General features: G+C 43.4%; 1 non-coding gene across 1 annotated transcript; it reads left to right on the top strand.

The window, feature by feature from the left end:
* The first annotated feature begins 13138 nt into the window (after window positions 1-13138).
* Window positions 13139-13213, top strand: Trnas-cga (transfer RNA serine (anticodon CGA)). Its single transcript has one exon. It is a non-coding gene; the product is annotated as a tRNA-Ser (tRNA).
* The last annotated feature ends 6802 nt before the right edge of the window (window positions 13214-20015 follow it).

The raw sequence follows: 20015 nt of genomic DNA, 5'->3' as shown, positions 1-20015 counted from the left end.
GAGGAAAATCCCTAACACGGCCAGGAATCGAACCCAGCACCCCGTGATCCAGAGGCAGCAACGCTAGCCACTAGAGCAAGAGCTGCGGACTTCCTTAGTTAGAGGGACTTCCTTTAAGCAGTTTGAAAGAGAGGCAGCTCTAACACCAGCCACTACAGGAATTTTTCCATGAGTGATACCACCACCACCCACTATACTGTCACGTATTAGCTTTGCCAGCCTCCCTTCCCATACCCATTGAGGTGCAGGCCATACCTAGTGACACCAGATCTGGTGGTAGACCCAACTGGCACCACTGTCCGGCCGAAGTGGCCGTGCGGTTAAAGGCACTGCAGTCTGGAACCGCAAGGCCGCTACGGTCGCAGGTTCGAATCCTGCCTCGGGCATGGATGTTTGTGATGTCCTTAGGTTAGTTAGGTTTAACTAGTTCTAAGTTCTAGGGGACTAATGACCTCAGCAGTTGAGTCCCATAGTGCTCAGAGCCATTTTTTTGGCACCACTGCAATGTAACCCACGCCCTCTTCCACCAGTGCCTTCTCCAGCCCCGTGTTAACACGTCTAACAGCCGCATTACGGTGAGGCCGATCGTGATGCTGAAATATTTGCATGAAATGCACATTAGTGCCTCCAGTTTGAATAGCTATCTTTACCAGGTTACCACCATCATCTTCCCTGTCCCTACCTGGTACTCGATCCCCAACACTTCCTGCAACTGCTGGCCCACACCTAGCAGCAGAACCTTCTTCTTTCTGTTAGTCTTTGCAACCAACTGAGGCCTCCTAGCAGCTAAAGACTGCTGTGTGTTTTCTACACCTACAGCTACAAGAGGCTCCTCTCCACTCAACTCTGAGAGTTGGTTAAATCTATTGCATATACGCAAAGTACAACTGTCTGAATACCTCCTTTTCCTCCTCCTCCTAGCTGCCCTCTTGCCAACTGCCAATTCCCATTCCCAGCACCCTTCACCCTCCTCAACCTATCTATTTTCTCCTCTGGGTATTGTAATTGCGCCTGATGGGCACAGATCTTACCCTCCTACTCCTCTATCAACTTATTTCTACTACAGATTCTGCATTCCCACGAGAGCATCTCGCTAGTATGCATACCGGCTTCCTCACTGCATTCCCCCCAATGAAAATACTTTGAACAAACCGCACATCGTAACCCACTACTCACAAACCTACGACAAAGCCTACACTTCTCACTCATGGTAAAATTTTACATTTACTGTAAAACTAAAATTCTACGTTACTTAAGTTCAATTACACCAGTAGAACTATTTATAGAACTAATAATATTGGACATAATTTATTAGCTAAAACCAAAAATTCAAGCGGCCACTGGAAGACTCAACGAAGTTAAAACAGCAAATGAAAATTTTACTGAAATATTTCACTAGAAGCAATAAGAAACCTCAGCTGAAAACTACAGCACGAAATTTAGTAAACGACTTCAGCGCACAAAAAACTAAAAAACACAGTGAGCGAACGTTTCCGTTAAGTTTATTAAACTGTTATTTCGCCACAAACAGCACGAACACCGTTGAAAACTACTAAATTTAATAACGCACAAACAACTTTGTCGGAACTTATCCCTCTAACGGTAAAGTGAAGTTTCCTGACATAAACGGTAAGGTGTGGTTGGATCAGACCCCACCCTCCAAATATCGATTTTTCGGGGTAAATTAAAAAATGAATAATGGGAAAAAGTTTTGTTATCAATTAAACACATATAATATTTGTTATAACAACAAGTTTTTTTAATTTTTATAGTCAATAAGTAAGAATATAAAGTACTTTGAAAAAAAAATAGGAACTTGATTACAAAAAATACCTTAATAGAAATATTCTCCATAAAATTATTGAAAACTTAGTCAAAATCAATAGATTCAGTCATCAACTAGGAACTCGAGCGCTTTAGAAATTCTAAAGATAGGAACTAAATGAGAAACATCTCTTACTAATTGTAGAAACTAATTATAGTGTCAGCAGTTTCGAAATATAAAGTTCTCAATAATAAATGTCTTTGTACACATAATGTAGTAGGAACAAATAATAAATGTATAATATTATCCTGGAAACGATCACATACAGCCCTGAAAATACATATTTGGCACAATTTATCACAGCTCAGTTTCTTTACAGCCAGGGCATATAATAACTTTATGCTCCTCACATATAGGCCGATTACACTTACTACAAAAAGCATTCCCCTTCCTATCTTTTGATCTGTCACAAAAACACATCTTCTTTTCCTTAGTGGCTGTGCTTGGGTAGGCTTCTCTAATTCGATTGGTTCTTTTTCTAAAAGTTTTCCAATAGACGAACCGAGCTCACGGGGAAGTTGTGTCTTATACAATCTCTTTTCCATAAGAGGTTTTGTCAAAGAGAGCGCAAGATTTTTGAGAAATGATATTCTCGCGTCATTTGAAAAACTTTCCATTTTGCTCTTGCTTTTGTAAATGATAAAACTATTTATAGCAGCGATGTCTAAAATGGCATAAAAGTACCGCATGGGCCATCTTCTCGATTTTCTTTTTGTCGTCCTGGCGTTCGTCGGCGTTCTCGGGACGACTGGCTGGTAGGGTAGCTGGAACCACGGCGCTCTCAGAAGAGGGAGTGGGGGGGGGGGGAGTTGTAAACAAAACAGACACGCTGGGGTCAGATCCAACCCCAACCTTACCGTTAGAGGGTTAAGAATCGCTACAGCTGCAACTGCGCGCCGCGAAATTTAAACACACTGCTAATATTTAGATGAACGCATGAAAGCTACTAAATTTAATATTCGAATACAGCGCAAAAACAATTTTGACAGTACTTGGCTTTATAGCCAGTACAGCTGGAACCGCGGGCCGCGAAATGTAAACACACTGCTGACACGTGAGGCTTGGATGAACGACGTGAGCACACTCACGAATAACAGGCCACTCGAGTCAATAACACAGGAAGGAAGGCTGAGATGAATGAAGATCCACTAATGACTTACTTTTACAGTAGTTTCTTTGGTTCTTCAGTGTATTTGTACCACAGTAACGGACTGTAAATTTCAAATAAAAATATAAAATTACCTTTACATATGTAAAGGTATATAATATATAAATTACACTCTATGCCTAAGATAACATTACCTCTTGATGAAAAGAGAGTAAAACATTAAAAAAATATAACCGTGTCCTCATGGTAACACAGCCACGCAGGTGTGCCAATATGAAGTGTCACATGTGTCTGAGCTGACAGCCAGCTACATACTGGTGGACAGTGGGAAAACGGTACAATATCGGTCATATAGAATTGGAAAGTACAATAGATAACTTTAAGTCAATTTTTAAAATCAGAAAAATTATTTCTAATAGGGCAGTTAAGATGAATCATTTTTTAACTTATGAAGCCACCTATTTTCTTCTTGACACTAGAATCGTTGATATTTGGACGTACCTTGAACCGGGGTTGGCTCACTAAAGACCCGCATATCTTTTCCTTTTATTATCCTGCGTCAGTGGGTCATTGTTCAAAAATGGTTCAAATGGCTCTGAGCACTATGGGACTTAACATCTGTGGTCATCAGTCTCCTAGAACTTAGAACTACTTAAACCTAACTATCCTAAGGACAACACACACTTCCATGCACGAGGCAGGATTCGAACCTGCGACCGTAGCAGTCGCGCGGCTCTGGACTGAGCGCCTAGAACCGCGAGACCATCGCGGCTGGCAGGTTATTGTTGCTACTAATGGATCTGTTCTTTGAAGTGCTGGAAATTTTTCTATGAAATCAACGAAAATAAAATACGTTTTCACAAATTATCATTTATTTTTTTAAAAGACTTACATTTTTTGGGCGCCTTTACTGGCTACCATCACATAATGAGCACAAATAATAGTCTTTTGATGTACGTTCGTTGCAGACAGTTTTCTTGCACATATCAGACTTAACAAATTATTTTTTTCCCTCATAGACCTTACAAGGCAACATGTTCACTTTTCCTGTCCGTCAGTAATGTTTTCGGGTCTGACGGAAGTACTAGTTTTCCTGGTTGCTACGTACATCTCAGCAAGTTCCACCGCAGCGGCAGTATAAAATCTCTGCATTTCAACTTTTTCTCGTTTAGAGCATTGTACAATACCCAGGCATTTATGCCATCTAAATCCAGCAAGCTGTAAACTTTTGGGAGCAGGTCAACGTCACGATGGTGCTTTGACAGCGTATTTGCGAGCCATTTGGTCGGAAACGTTTACTCCATATTTAGAGCCGTTATAAAATCTTACTCTGTCTCGCTTCTTTTTTTAAACCCTCTTAAATTTTAACAAAACAATGCGTAGTGCCTAGAATCAGGTCATTATTGTTGCACTTTCCTGGTAAACTGACAGTGTGATATCATTCTTCTTCAACAATACTGTGATGTTTAACACCTCTTTTGCCTTCTTGATCCAGACTGGAATTCCCCAGCGAGATCGATTTATGGTGCCCACTAGACTTGTAGCATTTGCTATCAAGGTTTCAGAGAGAGCCAAGGAGGTGAAAAATTGTCACACGTGAATTCATTCCTTTACTTAAATAAGGTTGCATCAATTTTTTCACAACAAAATCGCCAAGACGCTCGTCACTCCGCCTATAGTCTATTCACCGAGAGCTGGGACGAAACATAAACAGTGTCACGTGAGCGACTACGCTCGTTTCCAGAGAAAGCATTCGGTGTTCACGTGATACGTAGGGGTGTGGAAAATCCTAGGCCCACGTTTTGCAGCTGGCGGCGTTCGGCTGGCTGCCGAGCTGTCACAGCGGACCGTGAGAAACCTGGGCAACAATGTACGAAATAAATTTAACAATAATGTTAAAATAATGTTAAACTGAGTTCATTCTGTCGAAGCAGATTTCTTTCATTCAGGTTGCTAACAAAACGCTCCATTCAAACATAATTAATTGTTAATTTTAACAATAATACCAGTAATAATAATAATTATAAAGGACGAAACAAGGTTCACTCTGTCGAACTTGAACTGTTTTCATTGAGGTTTATAACAAACCGCTCCTCTCTCTCCTCTATAATGCAGTCTAATTTCCACATTTGAGTTTCCACTTTTTCTACGACGTGGAGGATGCACTTGTTCCAATCCTCTGCAGTCACTGTTCTTACTGCTTCTTCTAGCAGTACTTACGGCATTTTGTATGTTTTGTTTTTCGCTGCAACATAGCCTTTGATTCTGGCCCACACTAACTCGATGGCGTTTAATTTACAGTGGTACGGAGGAATTCTGAGAACAGTTTTCCCTGTATTCTTCGCCATTACATCTATTGCGTATTCGTTGTGCGCTGTTCTGTGATTTTTAACTATATCTTAAAGTTCTTTCTTCGACATACCGTCTTCGAAATCAATGTTTTTAAATTTTAGCCACTTTGATATTTGGTGCTTATTGGAATTCGCATTGGGAACTTTTTCTTTTCTCCGAGAATGGTACGGCGCGTTATCAAGAACAATAACTGCATTTTCCTGAAGCCGAGGAAGAACATCTTGAAACCACTTCTCGAAGGTTTCGGCGCACATCTCCTCATGATAATCTCCGCTTTTCTTGGATTCGAAAGTCCACAAACATCCTTCAACGAACCCTGCTTTGCTGCCAATGTGTGCGATAATCAGACGTTTCCCTTACCTGATGGGCCCTTGCTTCCGGTGGATAATCCGTACAGAAACGCTTGTTTTGAGGAATTTATAGTCATTTACCCAGACGTAACTTCGGGTATGTCCTGCGTTCACCCACGTCTCGTCCAAATAGTAAATGGGTCTGCCTTTATCTCTCAACCGTTTAATGGTTCGAAGATAACACCACCTCCATAAAACGATGTCATCCCTGTCTATTAGCATGCTATCGCGCCCACGCCGGACATATTTGAAATTCATTTCTCTCAGTAACTTATAAAATGTAGTTCTCCGAAAATTGCCCAGATCTGCATCTTCGTTCACGACTGTAAGCACTTTGTCAACTGTTGGCAATTCCTTACGAAAAAAAAAAAAAATCTTGTACTTTCCTTCGTATCGCATTTCTATCGAAGTCATCAACACTTTCAGAAAGTTTCTGTCGTAATTTTCCTTTCTTGGGAGACTTCAAAGAATGTGTGGCCTTGTACTCACTTATCACACGATGCACTGAAGAACGTCCAACACCTGTAGCTCCAGCTGTTTTCGAAAGAATGTCACTCATCGACTGCTCTGGATGTAACAGTTCCGTTTTATACACATTAAGCACCATGTGCTTCTCAGAAGAACTTAATGATTTCTTCTTTGCTCGCTTCTTTGGTGGACTCAGAAATGACATGTCGACCTCGCTCGCTGAATCCGTGGCTGACATAATGAGGACAGCCGTATGTGATGCTAATGAAATAAGTGAATATATAATACACTCCTGGAAATTGAAATAAGAACACCGTGAATTCATTGTCCCAGGAAGGGGAAACTTTATTGACACATTCCTGGGGTCAGATACATCACATGATCACACTGACAGAACCACAGGCACATAGACACAGGCAACAGAGCATGCACAATGTCGGCACTAGTACAGTGTATATCCACGTTTCGCAGCAATGCAGGCTGCTATTCTCCCATGGAGACGATCGTAGAGATGCTGGATGTAGTCCTGTGGAACGGCTTGCCATGCCATTTCCACCTGGCGCCTCAGTTGGACCAGCGTTCGTGCTGGACGTGCAGACCGCGTGAGACGACGCTTCATCCAGTCCCAAACATGCTCAATGGGGGACAGATCCGGAGATCTTGCTGGCCAGGGTAGTTGACTTACACCTTCTAGAGCACGTTGGGTGGCACGGGATACATGCGGACGTGCATTGTCCTGTTGGAACAGCAAGTTCCCTTGCCGGTCTAGGAATGGTAGAACGATGGGTTCGATGACGGTTTGGATGTACCGTGCGCTATTCAGTGTCCCCTCGACGATCACCAGTGGTGTACGGCCAGTGTAGGAGATCGCTCCCCACACCATGATGCCGGGTGTTGGCCCTGTGTGCCTCGGTCGTATGCAGTCCTGATTGTGGCGCTCACCTGCACGGCGCCAAACACGCATACGACCATCATTGGCACCAAGGCAGAAGCGACTCTCATCGCTGAAGACGACACGTCTCCATTCGTCCCTCCATTCACGCCTGTCGCGACACCACTGGAGGCGGGCTGCACGATGTTGGGGCGTGAGCGGAAGACGGCCTAACGGTGTGCGGGACCGTAGCCCAGCTTCATGGAGACGGTTGCGAATGGTCCTCGCCGATACCCCAGGAGCAACAGTGTCCCTAATTTGCTGGGAAGTGGCGGTGCGGTCCCCGACAGCACTGCGTAGGATCCTACGGTCTTGGCGTGCATCCGTGCATCGCTGCGGTCCGGTCCCAGGTCGACGGGCACGTGCACCTTCCGCCGACCACTGGCGACAACATCGATGTACTGTGGAGACCTCACGCCCCACGTGTTGAGCAATTCGGCGGTACGTCCACCCGGCCTCCCGCATGCCCACTATACGCCCTCGCTCAAAGTCCGTCAACTGCACATACGGTTCACGTCCACGCTGTCGCGGCATGCTACCAGTGTTAAAGACTGCGATGGAGCTCCGTATGCCACGGCAAACTGGCTGACACTGACGGCGGCGGTGCACAAATGCTGCGCAGCTAGCGCCATTCGACGGCCAACACCGCGGTTCCTGGTGTGTCCGCTGTGCCGTGCGTGTGATCATTGCTTGTACAGCCCTCTCGCAGTGTCCGGAGCAAGTATGGTGGGTCTGACACACCGGTGTCAATGTGTTCTTTTTTCTATTTCCAGGAGTGTATAAGAAACCATGCGATGCTATTGGATGCGCACATAAACAGTGAATGCTCAGCGTAACTACAAACACATATACTTACTCTAATAATCAACAACTAGTCTTTCAAGCGTCTTTACAGATGAACTTAAGATATCGTGAAATCGCCGCTGTACAACACCCACTAACGAGCTCACACCTGCAACTGAGACGGCCACACTGACTGAGCGCCGCACCTGCGAACAGCACAATGCGTCGCTCATAAAGGACAAACGGTTGCACCCATCGCATTCGAATAAACTACAAAATTAAATTCAAACCTTTCTGAAACTTTTCTCGCGTACACTCCCACAAAAAAATTTAAAGGGGAAAGTTCGTCGCTTACTATATTTCGGATGATGATTTGGTAAAAGTTCTGCATCAGACGTAAGATTTTAATTTATTGCTTCACTATTACTGACTCTATTGGGTAGAAAATTTGCAGACGTCATCAACATATAGTACTGAAGGCAATTATAAAATTATTTTGCTGTGCGACAAACAGTTTAGGAGTTATGGTGTGATAAATATAGAGTAATGCGAAAAACAACTTTTCCTGAAAGCTTAAATATTTCTCTTTTTAAGTGACAATAAATTTTAATGTAATGAAAAAAAGTTGTCGGAAGGTAGTTCTCGGATCACTTTATCATGTTCAGGTGCCAAATTATCAAAAACACGACTTTCATTTTTTAATTTGTGACGCCCCTGCCCTGTACACCCCTCGACGCCTTGCCGTGTTTACAGTTTTCTCTTGTTTCGGTGAATGGAGTATAGTCTCATCACTTCCTGGATAAGGAAAAGGATTCACAATACACGGTGTATCTCTGAAACTAATATACAATGAATTCTGTTTTCATAGGTGTTCAGTATGCCCCCCTTGAGATGCATGGCGTATGTCAATGCGGTATTCAAATTGTTCCCACATTGCATCGAGCATGTTCCGAGTTACAGCTCCCACAGCTGCTGTTCAAATGGTTCAAATGGCTCTAAGCACTATGGGACTTAACATCTGAGGTCATCAGTCCCCTAGACTTAGAACTACTTAAACCTAACTAACCTAAGGACATCACACACATCCATGCCCGAGGCAGAATTCGAACCTGCGACCGTACCGGTCGCGCGGTTTCAGACTGAAGCGCCTAGAACCGCTTGGCCACTACGGCCGGCTGTTAAGTGATGTCTCAGTTGATTCATTGTTGTTGGTAACGGAGGCGCATAAACAGAGTATTTTATAAACTCAACAAGAAATAATTACATACATTCAGGTCCGGTGACCTTTGAGTCCAGTTGTAAGTAGGCTGTTTAGGTTTTTATGATGGTAACGCCACGTAGCGCTCTGTATGAAAATCACTGGCTGTGATGTGTGCAGTCTGTGGCTGGTTTGCATTATTGGAATATTTGCTTTTGTAGTGTTGGGCAGCTGGACGTGAACAGCGCGTAGCGTTGCGCAGTTGGATGTGAGTCGCCAGCAGTGGTGGATGTGGGGAGAGACATGGCAGAATTTGAGAGCGGACGATCTGGACGTGTGTCCGCCAGAAAAAGGAAATTTGTAATACTGCATAGGTAAATACATTGTTTGTTCTCCATCAAAACCTTTTATTTGCTAACTATGCCTACCAGTACTTAGTGCCTTCAGTAGTTAGAATCTTTTTATTTAGCTGGCAGTATTGGCGCTCGCTGTATTGCAGTAGTTCGAGTAACGAAGATTTTTGTAAGTGATTCATGAAACGTATAGGTTATTGTTAGTCAGGGCCATTCTTTTGTAGGGATTATTGGAAGTCAGATTGCGTTGCGCTAAAAATATTGTGTGTCAGTTTATTGTTGATCAGAATAAGTAAAGAGAGAAATATCTGAGTACGTTCAGTTTTGCTCAGCTGTTTGTAAGTCAAATAACGTAAAGGTTTACCAGCACAGTAATTCATGATTTTTCAAAAGGGGGCGTTTCACAGTAATGTAAGGCTGGATCATTTGGTCCATGGCGAGCGATGCATTGTTCAGTGTTCCTTTGATTTAAAAATTCCAGCTCTTCCAGGTGCCAGTGTGGCAGTGCCCCATTCTGTTGGTAAATGAAGTAATTAGAATCAGTCTCCAACTGTGGGAAAAGAAAGTTCCCAAGTATATCGATATATGTGCTTCCTGTAACAAAAATGCACGATGTACTTTTTCCCATGAAACTGCACTAAACACATTAAATTTTCGAGCGTCTCTCTTATTTTTACAGCTTCACGTGATTGTTCCGTACCCCATATTTGCGCATTACTGCGGTTCACCTTTTCATTTAAATGGAATGTTGCCTCATCACTAAACAGTAAGCGTGGAATAAAACTGTCATCCTCCATATTGCCGAGAACGAAATTACTGAACTCCTCACGTTGTTGTTTGTCACCTTCACAAATGGCTTGCAGCAGCTAAATTTTGTATGGTTTCATGTGTAAACGTCGCCGAAACACACGCCAGACGAACATCTGGGGCATGTTGAGCTGCAGAGCTGCTCGGAGAACGGATTTCTGCAAACACCTTGTCAAACTATGGCGGATGCGATCGACGCCTGTGTCAGAACTCGGGGACGACCCGGCGATTTGCCTTTACACAAAGAACCTGTTTCTCGGAATTGTTCATGCCATCGTCTAATGCTCTGTGCTGTAGGAGGATCCACACCATATCTAGTACAAAAGTCACGCTGAACAATTATTACTGACCCGCACTGCAAAAAACTTAGAACACAACACGCTCCTCCGTTGTCCGGGCGCCATATTTACGAGAACTGAAGTGGGCGCACACTGCTGCTACCTAGGGGAGAAGTTGCTCTTTCCAACAGTACGTTGTTGACGCACATATCTCAAACAACATAAATTATGATTTTTTAAACTGGATGATTCTTTTATATTTGTATATTTGGAATCTTTATCTACTGTCAACCAATACGTTTTTCCGTATTTGACCCGGTTTGAGGGTCCGCAGTGGCACTTTGAAGGGAAAAACTGTTCGTCGATTTTTTTATAAGGACACGATATGTCGCTACATTGCGCGTTCGCAATAAACTCTTGGCAGAATTCTGATAACACAGCAAACTTGCCTTCTGTCAGTCGTCCTGATGTTGTGGATCTGATGTCAGATCCATTGTGAAGTGGATTTGTGGGTGTACTGTGTTTGTTAGTGTGTAGCTCTTCTATGCTATTTTGTATTTCATCTAAAAGGCTGATTATGTCATCCACATATCGGTACCAGTAGATTATTTTGTATCCTTCTCGTTTTACCATGTTTTTGAATATTGTGTTCTTCATATGACCCAAGAAATAGTTGGCTGAAGTTCTACTGATGGGAGACCCATCTTGTTAAAATAGAACTTCTTGTTGAAAGTGAAGTAGTTTTCTTCTATAATTAGCCTAAGAATGGATGAGATTCCATTTATATGTATGCATGCGATTTGTTTGCATTCTAGCTGTGTTTTTATAATGTTCATAGTTCCTTCTGTGGGTACAGTGGCGTTCATGGATGTAATGTCAAGACCCCGGTTTTGCTGTTGGGATGGATGTTGACATTCTTAATTTTCTCTATTATATCTCCTGTTTTCTTGAGGCTTCCGTTTGTGTGTATTTTCTGCAGAAATGTGTGCAGGTGTCTCCCAAATAAGTAGGATGGTGCTTTTCTGGAGTCCACCACTGGTCTGACCGGCATGGGAGCTTTGTGGACCTTCGGGAGACTTGTTGAGAGTGGAGCTTTAGGATTCTTTTGTGTGTGTATCTCCCTTTGTCTGGTTGTGTCTGAGGGTGGGTGTGATGCTTCTTGAGAGAACAAAAACCATAATCCCACTAATATCTAAAATGATCTGCACATCCTGAAACACAGAAACAGTTTATACCGACAACTTCGAAATGGTTCAAATGGCTCTGAGCACTATGGGACTTAAAATCTGAGGTCATCAGTCGCCTATAACTTAGAACTACTTAAACCTAGTTAACCTAAGGACGTCACACACATTCATGCCCGAGGCAGGATTCGAACCTGCGACCGTAGCAGTCGCGCGGTTCCAGACTAAAGCGCCTAGAACCGCACGGCCACCGCGGCCGGCATACCGACAACTAACAATAGAAGAAAATTACTACGTACAAGAGGATATAGTGAAAGGGAAAAACGTAGTAAACGAAAACACGACATTTCGCAACACCACTTTCTTTACTGCCGTGAGACAACTGATCCAGGACACGGAAGAGAAAGCGCACACACACACACGTGAAAGAGCCACTCCCCCATCACACACAGAGACATAAACAAGGAACAGAGGTCGTCAGAATTTCCGTTGCAGTTTTCATAGCCTTCTCGTAACATGCGATACATTACTCGCGACACACGCGAACAGCAAGATGGCGTAATGTTTTGGTTTATGGACGAAGTGCAAAAGTTTACTTTTTCTGTGTATATAATTAGCTGCAGGCCGTCCATTGAATAGTGCACGACCGACTAAGTAACAGCCTACTCCACATCAAAACTGTGTCCACAACACTACCGCAATCCCAGTTTACGATTATGTATTTGTTTAGTAACAGCCGCACACACAGTTGCGAATGACATGATGTATGCCGAGAAAAAAGGCAATAGAAAAACGCAGAAAAAGTGCTGCAAAAAGCGACAATAATCTTACAGTGATGCTGTAACGCATAATAAATAATGAAGTGTGAAAGTATTCACTTAAAAAAAAAACAAATAGTACAAATGTAATAATGTTTTACAGTGTTCGTAACTATGCTACTTTCTGCATGTTTTAAAGAACCGATTGATGATGGTGATATTTGTCGCTGGAACTGTTTTAGGGAAGAAATATGTAACAAAATATGTTTTGCATTAAAGCGGTCTCATGATTCCCATATTGTTGGTTTGTATGTAAACACGGACCAAATGGAAGAGTTCCAAGATAAAATTAAAGCTATAAAAGCTCCCAGCTCTTCAACCTTCAGTCCAATCATCTAGGCCCAATACTCTATGTGCTTCGGTCTCAGTGCATTTTGCAATGTGAAACTTCCTGGCAGATTAAAACTGTGTGCCGGACCGAGACTCGAACTCGGGACCTTTGCCTTTCGCGGCAAGTGCTCTACCAATCTTCCAGGAAGTTTCATATCAGCGCACACTCCACTGCAGAGTGAAAATCTCATTCTGGAAACATCCCCCAGGCTGTGGCTAAGCCATGTCTCCGCAATATCCTTTCTTTCAGGAGTGCTAGTTCTGCACGGTTCGCAGGAGAGCTTCTGTAAAGTTTGGAAAGTAGGAGACGAGGTACTGGCAGAAGTAGAGCTGTCAGGACGGAGCGTGAGTCGTGCTCGGGTAGCTCAGTTGGTAGAGCACTTGCCCGCGAAAGGCAAAGGTCCCGAGTTCGAGTCTCGGTCCGGCACACAGTTTCAATCTGCCAGGAAGTTTCATATCAGCGCACACTCCGCTGCAGAGTGAAAATCTCATTCTGCACTTTAGAATGTGTTTCAAAATATTGTCCGTTATCATAATAGGCCAAGCACTGTAGCGGGTCTCATTCACGTTTCGATTTGCATGCCGAGATGGTCCTGCATGGTCTTTGAAAACATTCTGTTGTCCATAGTTGTCAGCTGAGCAGTCACCTTTAACTTCCACTTTCTGGGTTGTTCCACCTGTTGCCGCAATATCTCTACCTGAAGGAAACTGAAATAGTCGTTGTGCACGACGCCCATTAGCACGAGTTGGTCTAGCGTCTTTGGTAGTAGTTCCTGTAATAGTAATAGTATTATAACCCGTATTGGTGTTCAATATACTGCGGAATATCTGAAAAAAAACACCTTAATAAATGTAATGTAAGACTTGTAAAAACTCAAGGAAGCAACAATGTATACACAACTGAAATCTGTGTCTATAGCCGGCCGGAGTGGCCGTGCGGTTCTGGGCGCTACAGTCTGGAGCCGAGCGACCGCTACGGTCGCGGGTTCGAATCCTGCCTCGGGCATGGATGTGTGTGATGTCCTTAGGTTAGTTAGGTTTAATTAGTTCTAAGTTCTAGGCGACTGATGACCTCAGAAGTTAAGTCGCATAGTACTCAGAGCCATTTGAACCATTTTTCTGTGTCTATATAATATGTATACACAAGTATTATAAAAACAGACACATAAACATGCATGCGTTCCGCGTCAGTATTAAGTAGAACATACTGAGAAGTAACATCATCATGTGATGAAAAATCTTGAACTGCAGGTGGTGGTAATTCTTCAGCAGATGAAGACTCCAGCGGCTCGCCCTCAGATTCATGATCCAAAATCTCATTTAACACATCTGTAACGTCCTCTTGTGCTCGTCTGGCCACAATAAATTTGCATGCTGCAGGCACTATTTACACAGAGTGCACTACTAAAACCGTATTTCATGGAACAAAGATCTGGCTGCACAATACTTCCATACGTGGTCAGACAAGTTTCAACCTGCCTTCCCTCTCCTTCCCGTGGGAAAACTGCAATGCCATCAGGCGGTGAGATAAGGGAGTTTCGCGATTGTTGATCAAACACAATCTGACAATAAGTATGATGCTACTCGAAAAATGCGATTGTTATAGCGGCTGCAGTAGAGGGGGTCAGATCTGACCCGTCCTTGGTTCTAGGTGAATCTTTATGTTTCGCCTTTAAGGTTTTCCCATAAAATGTACAAGTAAGTATAATCATTAATTACTTTATCTCAAAAAAAGTCACAGAAATTCATCACCCTAGGCAATTATGCAAAAGAGTCACGAACGAAATAACTAAGAAGGGGTCACGAGTGACCCAGCAGCGGTTCTGGTGTCGAGTCGTCTGTGTGTCGACTCCACCCTTTCCTGTCTTGTGATAGTTTTTTTCGTCTCGACGTGACTACTGCACCCACCATTCCCTCCAACCTCCTCCTCCGCGAACCTCTACTACCCTCCCCCCCCTACCCCTCTCTCACTACTTCTTTCAGCGCCGAACTGTTTACTGGATGTGCCACTCACCTCCCTTGATGATGGTCTGCCATAGGTATCTTTCCTCGTCTTTTAGGTTTAGTACTTTATTCAAGTAGACTCTAATAATTCCTATAACAAAGAATGCAGATGCTGACAGGTGCCGGCTGAAGTGGCTGTGCGGTTAAAGGCGCTGCAGTCTGGAACCGCAAGACCGCTACGGTCGCAGGTTCGAATCCTGCCTCGGGCATGGATGTTTGTGATGTCCTTAGGTTAGTTAGGTTTAACCAGTTCTAAGTTATAGGGGACTAATGACCTCAGCAGTTGAGTCCCATAGTGCTCAGAGCCATTTGAACCATTTTTTTGCTGACAGGTGCGAGTACTACTGTTTACTACATCGTGGTTGTAAAATACTGACACGAATTATTTACAGAATAATGGAAAAGACTAATAAGAACCGATCTCAGCGAAGTGCACGTGAGCCAGTTCGACGAGAGACAAGTTTACGTTCATAGCATTTGCAGCTCTAGAGGAAGCTTTCGGTTATTTGACAGATACACACACTTTGAAATTCCGAAGGTAATAGGGATAAAATACAAGCAAGGGAAGGTTATCTACAACGCGTACAGAAAGAAGGCTGTAGTTTAAAGAGTCAAAGGATATGAAAGACAAGCAGTAGTTGAGAAAGGAGCGAGACGAGGTTGTAGTCCGTCCCCAATGTTATTCCGACTGTACATTGCCCAAGCAGTAAACGAAACCAAGGAGGAAGATCAGGGTGAAGAAGCAGAATGTTTGCGTTTTGCTGGTGGTATTGTAATTCTGACAAGGGAACATCCCCATCGCACCCCCCTCAGATTTAGTTATAAGTTGGCACAGTGGATAGGCCTTGAAAAACTGAACACAGATCGATCGAGAAAACAGAAAGAAGTTGTGTTGAACTATGAAAAAATAAGCATAATATACAAACTGGGTCGTCCATGCGTAAGATAGGCAATATTAAGGGCAATGTGAGGCGAGGAGCTCCGTGGTCCCGTGGTTAGTGTGAACAGCTGTGCACCGAGAGATCCTTGGTTCAAATCTTCTCTCGACCGAAAATTTTAACTTTTTATTTTCAGTTTATGTGAAAAACTCTTATGTTTTCATCACTTTTTTTTGGAGTGATTATTACATCCACAAGAAAACCTAAATCGGGCAAGGTAGAAGGAACTTTTCACCCATTCGCCAAGTGTACTAGTTAGGTGGGTCGACAACATATTCCTGTCATGTGACGCACATGCTGTCACCAGTGTCGTATACAAAATATCAGACGTGTTTTCCTGTGGAGGAATAGGTTGACCTATGACCTTGCGATCAAATGTTTTCGGTTCCCATTGGAGAGGCACGTCCTTTCGTCAACTAATCACACGGTTTTGCAGTGCGGTCGCAAAACACAGACACTAAACTTATTACAGTGAACAGAGACGTCAATGAACGAACGGACAGATCATAACTTTGCGAAAATAAAGAAAGCAAAATTTTCAGTGGAGGGCAGATTTGAACCAAGGACCTCTCGTTCCTCAGCTGTTTACGCTACCCACGGGACCACAGCGCTCCTCGTCTCACAATGCCCTTAATATTGCCTATCTTACGCATGGACGACCCAGTTTGTATATTTTGCTTATTTTTTCATAGTTCCACACAACTTCTTCCTTTTTTCTCGATTGATCTGTGTTCAGTTTTTCAAGGCCTATCCATTGTGCCAACTTATAACTAAATCTGAGGGGGGTGCGATGGGGATGTTCCCTTGTGAGAGTCAGAGTCAGCACCTCGTGGTTTTGTGATTATTGTTGCTGACTCATGAACACGGGGCTCTGGGGTCGATTCCCAACTGGGTCTGGGATTTTATTCACACAGAACTGTGTGTATTTATTGTCACCTCCATCTCATTATCATCGACGCGCAAGTCGGCGAAGTAGCGACTTGCACCAGGAACCCAGAAGGGGGCTCCCGGCGAAGACAGCCACACCCACGTTTCTTCTAGGCGCTACAGTCTGGAACCGCGCGTCCACTACGGTCGCAGGTTCGAATCTTGTCTCGGGCATGGATGTGTGTGATGTCCTTAGGTTAGTTAGGTTTAAGTAGTTCTAAGTTCTAGGGGACTGATTACCTCAGAAGTTAAGTTCCATAGTGCTCAGAGCCATTTGAACCCACGCTTCATAACACATCTTTTAGGAGCTGGAAGAGCAATTGAATGGAACTGAGAAAAGGGACTGTAAGATGAATATCAGCAAAAGTAAAACTATGGTAATGAAATTCGTTCGAATTAAATGAGACATTAGAAACGTAATTAGATTAGGAAATGACACACCGAAAGCAGTCAATAAATTCTGTTATTTTGGTAGCAAAATAGCTGATGAGCGGGCGAAATAGAGACTGGCAAGAGAAAGAATAACAGTTCAGAAAAAAAAGGAATTTAGTGACACTTATTCCACTACATAAAGACAAGACATTAACGTTGTTACCAAGAATCTCGAAAGTTCCAGATTTTTATGCGATGCTCTAATAAACATTTGGACGGACAAACTATATATTTTAACATAATATAGAAATATATGTGATGTATAAAGGAAATACCTTGTTATCATAAATCTTGAAAAGTGTTTGATTAGTTTACTTCAAGTTCTAAATTTTTTTTTAAAAGTTGTTGAATATAAATTGAAGTGTGAGGAAATATTCTCTTAATGTATTTTTCTAGAGTTCAGACAAGAGGGGAATAGAAATTTTTGGAATTTAGTGCTGCAGAAGAATGCTTAAAATTATACGGGTAGGTCGGATAACTAATTAGGAGCACAACTTGACTAAAAGAAGGGACTGGCTGATGAGAAAACATCCCGAGACATCAAGGAATCGGCAATACAGTGAGCACGTTCACTTCCTTCAACGGTTCTTTAGTTTACAAAGAAAATCACTGGCATGTTAAGCGTTCTTCTTTACGTGAACTCGTCGTCGTTAACTTCGAAACTGACAAGTTTTGTAGATTATTGTTCTGTCTCTATTTTAGCCCGAATGTTTTAATGATTGTGAAAATCTGATTTCACCTTAAATTGCGAACGCTTTTTCTAGCTCCGCAAAGGCTAGGAAGGTATCCTGCTTTTTTTCTTCAGTCTGCTTTCAGCTACTAACCAACAATACCAGAATTCCAGAATGAGATTTTCACTCTGCAGCGGAGTGTGCGCTGATATGAAACTTCCTGGCAGATTAAAACTGTGTGCCTGACAGAGACTCTAACTCGGGACCTCTGCCTTTCGCGAGCAAGTGCTCTACCGTCTTTTTCTTTATCTCATTTTGTTCTAGATCGTTCGTTTTATTTGTTCGTGGTGGACGTCCCATGACCCCCGTTCAGGTTCTTCGTTGATCCGTTCACTCAGTTCTTTTATTTCAGAGGGTAGCTAACCCTCTGATTGAACACGCTGAGCTACTGTGCCGGCAACCGACTGAGCTACCCCAGCACGACTCACAACCCGTCCTCACAGCTTCAATTCTGCCCGCGGAAGGCAAAGGTCCCGAGTTCGAGTGTCGGTCCAGCACACAGCTTTAATCTGCCAGGACGTTCCAATAGCAGAATTGATTTTCTGGTGCTTATTCCCTCTTTAAGCAAAGCTGATTTTCGTTCAGTACCTCTTCAACTTTTCTTTTTATTCTCCTGTGTATTATTCACGTATTCGAGCATTCGTTCTCAAACCGTCCGATTGTTTTCACATTTATTGGTGTGGTGTACGTACTGTAAGACATTCGGTACACACACCATCAGATTATTTGATTTGTCGCTCTAACGAAGTAGGCTAGTGTCAGCAATATGTCTCGTGGTCTCATCGTGACGTGTTTATCTTCTGCCGTTAGGTCAGACGATAGAAATGCCACTTGCACGCTTAGAGTAGCAGATTGACGGTGACCAACTTTAAACAGAACTTGATTAATTTTCACACACATTTATTAAAATAATAACCATAAACCTTACTTAACTTGATTCTGGATGCAATTTACAATTGACAATCTGAAGTTCCTTTGGTCTTGGTACTTTAATCTTATTCTCACATATCTCTGATACTTGACAAAGTGTCTATTCATTTATCTTCATGGCTATGTACAGGTATATGATAAGCTTATTAGGCGCAGACTGAAACTTGACTACAGACTAATGCAGACTGATGCAGACTGACTCATCGGAGGTCTGTACACTCGTTATAATACCTCGCGCGTTCAGGTATCACTGCGCGAGTGTGATCCGCGAGGAGAAAAGGTTTTACGTTAGCAGCAATCTCAGTGGCTGCGTTACATATTAATACGCGGATCGGCGGAAGCAGAATTTGGGCAGTCTCTAAGACAGCGCCATCTCGTAGTGCGGAGACGGACGAGCGCTGCGCCTGCGCTGTTGTGCTTAGCGGGGCGCGCTCTGTTGGGAAAGTTGTGTACGCGCTGACTACGCGGAACTATGTACACAACAATTGGCATGGGATGATGATGATGATGATGATGTTTGGTTTGTGGGGCGCTCAACTGCGAGGTTATCAGCGCCCGTACAAGTTCCCAATCTTTTCTCAGTCCAATTTCGCCACTTTCCTGGATGATGATGAAAGGATGAGGACAACACAAACACCCAGTCATCTCGAGGCAGGTGAAAATCTCTGACCCCGCCGGGAATCGAACCCGGGACCCCGTGCTCGGGAAGCGAGAACGCTACCGCGAGACCACGAGCGGCGGACAATTGGCATGGGACATCGTTCGTAATGTAACGATGATGCTTTTCTGATGATGTGATGGAACTATTTAGACTGCTGCCTTCTGACAAGAACGCCAGTCCCGTTACACTTGTACGGTGGCGTCTTGGACAGAGGAGCACAAGCGATAGGAACAATAGGGCCAAGAGAAATTATATAATTTATTCTTTACTGAGAAGTCCAGTGCCACTCTGATGGATTACAACCATCTGGGGAGTGTGAGGAGAAAACTTGGTTTTAGTTGATGCCTCAGGCACAAATCTTTTCACTTTATGGCGATGAATTTAAAAAAAAAAAAAGAAATGGTTCAAATGGCTCTGAGCACTGTGGGACTTAACATCTGAGGTCGTCAGTCCCCTAGAACTTAGAACTACTTAAACCTAAGTAACCTAAGGACATCACACACATCCATGTCCGAGGCAGGATTCGAACCTGCGAGAGTAGTAGCAGCGCGGTTCCCGACTGAAGCGCCTAGAACCGCTCGGCCACTCCGGCCGGCGCGATGAATTT

This window comes from Schistocerca cancellata, chromosome 5 (assembly GCF_023864275.1).
Source record: "Schistocerca cancellata isolate TAMUIC-IGC-003103 chromosome 5, iqSchCanc2.1, whole genome shotgun sequence".
In the NCBI taxonomy this organism is placed as follows: Eukaryota; Metazoa; Arthropoda; class Insecta; order Orthoptera; family Acrididae; genus Schistocerca; species Schistocerca cancellata.
Note: the sequence above shows the minus strand (reverse complement) of the source record. Positions and strands in the feature narration are given on the sequence as shown.